The sequence below is a fragment of the Cupressus sempervirens genome, chromosome 8 (genome assembly GCF_028749045.1).
Source record: "Cupressus sempervirens isolate cs-2001-9-10 chromosome 8, ASM2874904v1, whole genome shotgun sequence".
Taxonomy (NCBI): domain Eukaryota; kingdom Viridiplantae; phylum Streptophyta; class Pinopsida; order Cupressales; family Cupressaceae; genus Cupressus; species Cupressus sempervirens.
Window position 1 is genome coordinate 602,449,052 of NC_143125.1, and position 8,447 is coordinate 602,457,498.

General features: G+C 38.3%; 2 pseudogenes across 4 annotated transcripts; both read right to left on the reverse strand.

Moving 5' to 3' along the window:
* Positions 1–1,374: 1,374 nt before the first annotated feature.
* On the reverse strand, positions 1,375–3,917 carry LOC149543870 (L-type lectin-domain containing receptor kinase S.4 pseudogene; annotated as a pseudogene). Its single transcript, XR_016355715.1, has 2 exons — positions 3,785–3,917; positions 1,375–3,321 (listed from the first exon to the last, which is right to left on the reverse strand). The product of XR_016355715.1 is annotated as an L-type lectin-domain containing receptor kinase S.4 pseudogene (transcript).
* On the reverse strand, positions 3,635–7,789 carry LOC149543871 (L-type lectin-domain containing receptor kinase SIT2 pseudogene; annotated as a pseudogene). Of its 3 annotated transcripts, XR_016355713.1 has the most exons (4): positions 7,658–7,789; positions 7,294–7,483; positions 6,696–6,759; positions 3,635–6,484 (listed from the first exon to the last, which is right to left on the reverse strand). The product of XR_016355713.1 is annotated as an L-type lectin-domain containing receptor kinase SIT2 pseudogene, transcript variant X2 (transcript). The 3 variants fall into 3 exon arrangements; XR_016355712.1 differs by lacking the exon at positions 7,658–7,789 and having other exon boundaries at positions 7,294–7,651; XR_016355714.1 differs by lacking the exon at positions 7,658–7,789 and having other exon boundaries at positions 6,696–7,651.
* Positions 7,790–8,447: the final 658 nt, after the last annotated feature.

Genomic DNA, 8,447 nt, shown 5'->3' on the forward strand with positions numbered 1-8,447 from the left:
TTGATGAGATACTTTTTTCTCTAAACTTAAGATAACACGCAAACTTTGAAAGTGATATTACTCAACAATGTTTGACAGGGATATCAACAATCATAGCTTAGTTGTGCATGTATGGTTGAAGGTTTTAAATCTAGATGATTGCAAACTAGACTTTTAAGATGACACTATTTATCATCGCAAATCTGTTTACAATAGCATTATACAACCTTGAAAACATCAAAGTTATGCTTTATTATGTTCACAACTTGATCATCATTATGGAATATAAGACTAGTACTATGAATGATAACATGCATGACAATATTTTCACTATTTTCCGATAGAGATTTGGCTTTTGGTGTTTGAATTGAGTTCTTCTCTAATCGGTATTCTTTACACACAATAGTCATGCTTTGCTCATAGACATCTCAGATTTGATGAAGTATAGAATGGATCCCATTTAGGGCCTCCATTCGAGAGATTTTTGAGCACATGGAAATGACTTGCTACAAATCCCAGAAACCTCTCCCTTTGCATGCCCCTTCTACTTTTGTAAGTGATGTAAACATTGATGGAAAGGAAACCTCCATGCCTTCAAAGTAGTTGAATTGTTTCAGCAAGACTAAAATAACCTAACCCTAACATTTCCTCAAGGCATTGACCTTTTTGAAAACCCAGCTTCCCTCCTAAGAATGGACTTGAACTTTTGAGACAATACCGTTCCTCATTAATTGGAATTGAAAGTTACTGCTTTGACAAGATAATATAGCATTTTCACTCTCTACTTACATAATTGATAATACCTTTACACTATAGCCATGCTTGAGAAAATTTGTGAAATTAAAATTACACTTCTCTATGAGTAAAACATGATTATTTAAGTCAAAGGAGTAAATGAAAATAGCAAGACAGTGCAATATTCTAATATTCTAACAGGGCCAAGGAAAAGAGTTTAGGTCAAAGGAAGTGGATGGTATGAAGGAGTAGTCCAAAGTTTTGAGAAGGGCAAGGGAAAAGAGCTGAGATCAAAGGAAGTGGATAACAATAAGGAAAACTTCAAAAAAAATTATAGGGAAAGGGGATAAAGGTGTGAGGAATGGATGAAAAGTATGTCTATATAGGATAGTTACATATCTCAATAAGAATAAAAGAAATCACATAGCTGGCTTGAAAGATATTCCAACAAGAGATACACTGAAACTTTGACATTCAACATAATCCTTACAACATTGAACAACAAAACCTCCACAATTTTTAGAAAATTGAACAATAGAACCTCAACACTCAAAACTTTTGAGACCTCTACAGCTTCACATGAGAAGGCCACGAAGAGGATTATATGAAAAAATAATAAAGATATACAATAGCTCAGAGAGATTTACGAATCTTAAAAAATTATCAAAATAGATAGCACTAGGTTTCGTCATTTGAGCAGCTATTAAGTATTAAAATCTGAGTATTCACAATGTATTATGCTCATTCCAAATGAGCACTACATGCCTGGTGAACCTGAAATGAGGTCCCTTGGGAACCCAATTTCCCCTCAAGACTCTAATAATTCATACATCTTTCAACTGGTTATAGTGAGAAACACCCTCTAACTTTAGAACTTTCTCTTTGTTAGTTAATTGACAGGGCATCAACTCATACATGGACACCCAATAAAGAGAGGAAACAATCCTTTTACAGTAATTGTATGATTGAAACTATACAATTGGATTTGAAATGGAGAAATTCTCTGCAACTGAAATTAAAGCCAAATAAGAATGTGTTAGCATTTGAATCTGGAGTCTAATAGCTTTAAATCTTTCAGTCTCTTCCATGTATTAAGGGAAGTGGTGATGTTACATTAGGTGTCAATGTTGGCCTCCCATCTGATCTTGCACTTTCTTGTGAGGTTATATTGATAGAGCCATCCCTGCAAGAAGGAAACGAAACAGTAAAGCCATCCAAAAACTGAGATGTTCGTGCTGAAGGAGCTTCTGGTGGCAATGCAGGAAGCAGCATATCTCCTGCAATTATTTGCACAACCTGTCTCATGCAGGGTCGAGCTTCAGGCTGAGGGTGAGAGCACAACAAACCCAATTGAAGCACGAGTTCAGCCACTCTCACATCATATAAATTCTGAAGTTTGAGATCAACCACCTCCAAAATGTTGCCCTTTGAATACATCTCCCAAACCCACTCCACCTGGACTATTTCTTCAAGAGAATGTTTGGGCTCTACAGGTCTCCTGCCACAAGCTACTTCAAGCAACAGAGCAACAAAAGAAAACACATCAGTACATGTTGTGGCCTTACCAGTCCTAGTAAGCTCAGGTGCAATATAACCCAGCGTTCCAACCACATGAGTGGTATGTGGAGTACATCCATGTTCATACGACCTTGCAAGTCCAAAATCTCCTAGCCTACCATTCATATCTGCATCAAGTAGCACATTGCTTGCTTTCACATCCCTGTGCACTACTTTTTGCTCCCACTCTTCATGGAGATAAAGTAGGTCAGAGGCAACACCCTTCAAAATCATGTATCTCTGTTCCCAACTTAGAATGTTTTCTGATCTCCAAATAACTATCAAGGCTACCATTTGGCATATAGTCATAAACAAGAAGCAATTCACCCTTATATCTGCACCAGCCCTGCAACTGAACAATATTTCGATGCGGAGCCTTCCGATGCTTGAAATTTCAGAAATAAATTCTCTCAGTCCCTGTTTAGATTCACGTGAAACCCTCTTCATGGCAACCTTTAACCCATTGCTGAGTAGGATACCCTTGTAAAATCCTCCAAAACAGCCCTTTCCAAGCCGTTCCCTGTTTCTGAAGTCCTTGGTACGAATCCTTAGTTCCTTGTATGAAAACCTATGAGGCCCATGTTCAAGCTCCCAGTCTTCAATAACCTCCACATCCCTCAATTTCTTGACAAAATGAAGCCCTGCAAAAATTGCCAGTGTCATGAGTACCACAGCAGCAACGGATGCTCCAATTGCTAATCTCAACTTATTGTTAGACTGTGATTCCAAAACAGTAGGAAGTTTTGGAAGGTCCAGATCCTGTGCGTGCCTATTCATTCTTAAACTCCATCCCAAAATCCTGTGTGTACTGGAAGGAAACCCTGTGGAGGAAGAAAACCCTGTTCATTCTAAAACTCCATCTGAAAATCCTGTGTACTGGAAAGCAATCCTGTGGAGGAAGAAAACCCCACATACATAAACTCCTCGACAACCCCCAAAAGATCAAGATGCATTGAAATCAAGGGCACCTTGGGCCTAGTCAGACCCCCTGGAACAACACTCACATTCAGCAAATTATCTCCTCCATCAAAATCTTCCCGTAACCAGCTGCTGTTCACCATAACAAGAAGGAAAACTTCAATTTTTTTGTATGGAAAGGGAATAAAGGTGCGAGGGGTGGATGAAAAGTGTGGCTATATGGGATAGTTACATATCCCAATAAGAATAAAAGAAATGACATACTTGGCTTGAAAGATATTCCAACAAGAGAAACACTGAAACTTTGACATTCAACATAATGCTTACAGAATTGAATATCAAAACCTCCACAATTCTTAGAAAATTGAACAATAGAACCTCCAAACATATAACTTTTGAGACACGAGAAAGCCACAAAGAGGAGCATATGAAAAAATAATAAAGATAGACAAAAGCTCAGATAGATTTATAAATCTTATAAAAATATCAAAATAGATAGAAATAGGTTTCATCATGTGGGCAGCTATTAAGGATTAGAATCTGAGTAGTCACAATGTATTATGCTCATTCTAAATGAGCACTACGTGCCTGGTACCTGAGATGAGATCCCTTGGGAAACCAAGTCCCCCTCAAGGCTCTAATCATTCATATATCTTTAAACTGGTTATAGCAAGAAATGCCCTCCAACTTCAAAACTTTGTCTGAGTTAGTTAAGTGACAAGGCATCAACCCATACTTGGACACCCAATAAAGAGAGGAAACAATCTTTAAACAATAATTGTATGATTGAAACTATACAAATGGATTTGAGACAGAAACTCTCTGCAACTGAGATTAAAACTAAATCAGAATGTGTTAGCATTTGAATCTGAAGTCTAACAGCTTTAAATCTTTCAGTCTCTTCCATGTATTAAGGGAAGTGGCGGTGTTCCATTAGGTGTCAATGTTGGCCTCCCATCTGACCTTGCACTGTCATCTGAGGTTATATTGATAGAGCCATGCCCACAAGAAGGAAACGAAACAGTAAAGTCATCAAAAAACTGAGATGTTCGTGCTGAAGGAGCTTCTGATGGCAACATAGGAAGCAGCATATCTCCTGCAAGGATTTGGACTACCTGTCTCATGCAGGGTCGAGCTTCAGGCTGAGGGTGAGAGCACAACAAGCCCAATTGGAGCACGATTTCAGCCTCTCTCACATCATATAAATTCTGAAGTTTGAGATCAACCACCTCCAAAATGTTGCCCTTTGAATACATCTCCCAAACCCACTCCACGAGGACTATTTCTTCAAGGGAATGTTTGGGCTCTACCGGTCTCCTGCCACAAGCTACTTCAAGCAACAGAGCCCCAAAAGAAAACACATCAGTACATGTTGTGGCCTTACCAGTCCTAGTAAGCTCAGGTGCAATATAACCCAGCGTTCCAACCACATAAGTGGTATGTGGAGTACATCCATGTTCATACAACCTTGCAAGTCCAAAATCTCCTAGCCTACCATTCATATCTGCATCAAGTAGCACATTGCTTGCTTTCACATCCCTGTGCACTACTTTTTGCTCCCACTCTTCATGGAGATAAAGTAGGCCAGAGGCAACACCCTTCAAAATCATGTATCTCTGTTCCCAACTCAGAATGTTTTTCTGATCTCCAAATAAGTAACTATCAAGGCTACCATTTGGCATATAGTCATAAACAAGAAGCAATTCCCCCTTATATCTGCACCAGCCCTGCAACTGAACAAGATTTCGATGCCGGAGCCTTCCAATGCTTGAAATTTCAGAAATAAATTCTCTCAGTCCCTGTTTAGATTCACGTGAAACCCTTTTCACGGCAACCTCTAGCCCATTGCTGGGTAGGACACCCTTGTAAACTCCTCCAAAACCACCCTTTCCAAGCAGTCCCCTGTCTCTGAAGCCCTTGGTAGCAATCCTTAGTTCCTTGTATGAAAACCTATGAGGCCCATGTTCAAGCTCCCAGTCTTCAATAACCTCAGCATCCCTCAATTTCTTGACAAAGTGAAGCCCTGCAAAAATTGCCACTGTTATGAGTACCACAGCGGCAATGGATGCTCCAATTGCTAATCTCAACTTATTCTTAGAATGTGATTCCAAAACAGTAGGAAGTTTTGGAAGGTCCAGATCCTGTGCGGTGCCATTCATTCTAAAACTCCATCCCAAAATCCTGTGTGTTGTGGAAAGCAACCCTGTGGAGGAAGAAAACCCCACATACATGAACTCCTCGACAACCCCAAAAAGATCAAGATGCATTGAAATCAAGGGCACCTTGGGCCTAGTCAGACCCCCTGGTGTAAGGCTCACATTCAGCAAATTATCTCCTCCATCAAAATCTATCCAACACTGGATGCTCTTTTCGTTCTTGAGATCAAATTCCTGATGGAACCCACTGCCATTTATAAAGGCCGCAGTTGCAGACTTGTTTGAGATAAGACCATTAACGTCAACTCCAACATGGTTATCATCAATGTCAAGCAACTCGTAGTCTCTGACAGTATCAAACTCCACTGCAAGGATGTGATTATAAGCCATCCCATTATTGGAAGAATTGAATATACCAAGGTACTGACTGGGAAAGGATCCCTGGAAACTTCTAGAAGGTGTCACCACAAAGGCCAATCCATGGCCTCCCATATTTTGATATGCATGTACAATTGACATGACAAATGTGGTACTGAAAGAAATTGTAGAATTGCTGGAGACATTTCTGAACTGTAGAGGGATTGGATAAACAGCATGGCCCTGCATTCTCTGTGTCATATTAGTGAGCTCTAGAATGCCTCGAGAATCAATGTTTGCCATTCCACTCAAACTCAGATTGGAATCCCTGAATCCCTCGAATATAAAACCAGAACTGTTATGTTGTTTTTGTTGTGCACGCACCAAAATAAAATGCAGAGACAAGTAGAAGGCCAATAACCAAGGAAGACAAGTCTTAGCGTCTGGCATAATTCTGTTCCCCACCGCTCAGCCAGAGGCGCAATTTGATGAATTCACAGAATATCTTGAAGATCAATAAATGGAAGATTTCAGCACACTGAGTATAGAATGGCGGATTTTGGCTCACTGACTACAGAATTGAGGACTAAACAGATAATGCCCACATCGTCATAACACCCACATGACCATAAAGTGCAGGAAACCTTTCTTAATGAAATCAGCAGTACCCAGCAGTAATTAAATGCCATCAAGGTTCAAATCCCATTTGGGATGAGGCTCTCCGTTGTTCAAATTCTATGTGGGACGAGGTTCCCCGTTTGTGTTCTCACCGGTTCATAGCTCTGAATCAAAGTGTTTTCCCCTCTTTTAAAAAATAATACAAATACAGTAGTGAAATACAACAGTTCTGAAATACAACAGAGGAAAATATGGAAGAAAAACCAAACATATCTTGGGTGTCTGATTAAAATAAACCAAAAATATGGAAGATTTAAATAAACTGATTATAGTAATCTACCCAAGATTTAAATAGTGTTACAGGAATCTACCGACCGTTGGGTGCAGTAGGAATTGTACATAAAGTCAGCAGTATTCCATTTTTTAACAGCCACTGCCACTGAAATATAAAACAACAACAATCTGTCAGCTTCCTTAGCAGACGCTCAAATTCAAACAAAATAGTAGTGTCTATGAGACGCACAAATTAAAAGATGAAGTAGACTGTAAATGCAATTAACACAACTAATCTTGTTATCAATAGCAATAACATAGCTGGTAGCTGGGCTGCCACTGTTGTTCTGTTTCTCTTTGATAAACAACTGTAACCCGTCACCATGGAAATTAACTACAGCTGTAAACTTTATAGCACGACTTGTCTCAACAATTTTTTGATAAGATAGGTGAAATTCAGCCTTCTTCTGCCTCATATTAACTCTTACTTAGATTCAGCCTTGTATTAACAGAGATTCAAAATGACGATCAAGAATCAGCCTTCAATTACTTATATGAGAAAGGGTAAGATAATACTGTGGACAAACGGATTTCTGTTTAATGTCCGCTATCAATGGTTTGTTTTTTTTTGTTTTTTTCACAGTTGATTTTTCATATAAATATCATAGTTTAATGAACACTTCAAGCAAAACCCTCTTACTAGAGATAGCAATCGCTTAAGCGCCATGGCAGCTGGGTGGTTCGCAGCTGTTACAGAGTTTCGTTAGGTTGGGACTCTTGCTCCAGTTGTTATTGTTGACGAGGATTGAATTCTATCGTTTCCCCTGTTATTACAAATGCTAAAAATTCAAAGGTTCGCCTGGCCAGTGGATTATTTTACATATAGATATCTGTGTGTGAAAACAGAAAACATTCAAGACGCCATGTTAGAGAAAAAGTGTTTTCCAATATCTTGGCAGACAAGAAACCTTATATCCTTGAGCAATCTTTTGACAGTGATTATCAAATTAAATAAGATGACTGATAAAAAATCCACTACAATCAAATTCAGGAACGTTTCATACTAGAATCAAAATGAACCCGCCTGAGAATTTTTCGTCTGCGAGTTAAAAAGTCGTACGAGCCCTTTAAACAACTTCTCATAAATGAATTTATTAACAATTTAACCACTAATTAAATAATAATAATATTTGAATAGAACCACTTTGAATCATCGAGCTTAGTGCATAGTTGCCAGAAACGTGCAACAAACGAAATCCATTGCACGGACGAAACGGCCGTTTCGGAGAGAAACTTGTCAAGTCAATGAAAATATTTAGTCGGGAGTTCTAGTTTTTTAAAATTTGTGGATTGACGGCATAGAATTTGTTCAGATTCACTGATTGTTCAAGATTGGCTGATTGAGGGAGCAGAATTAGCCAAGGTATTAGAAGGAATATTAGTTGTTTTATATGTTATTAAATATTTTTTAAATTACTAAGATTGTCTAGTTTTTTACTATTTGTTTATAATTAGATAAGTTTATTTTTATTATTATATTTAGTTTTATAACTAATTAGAAATGTATTTTCTTTTTTAAAGTGTATATATACACACACACACACACGTTTCTTATAGGAAATCTCTAAAATGCTTGTTTTTTGTCATGTCATCATTGCAGTTCCATTCCCCGTTTCTCATTTCTGGTAATATAGCTTCAGTGGCAATCAAAAGTGACCATGAGATGACCTATTTCAAAAATCTGTAATGCCATGTTTCTCTACATAGCGAAAAATCACTAAAATCAGCAACATTCCATAATTATTTTGTTATAATTGGCCGAGAATATTTATCTTTTCCACCGCTATTGCAAAA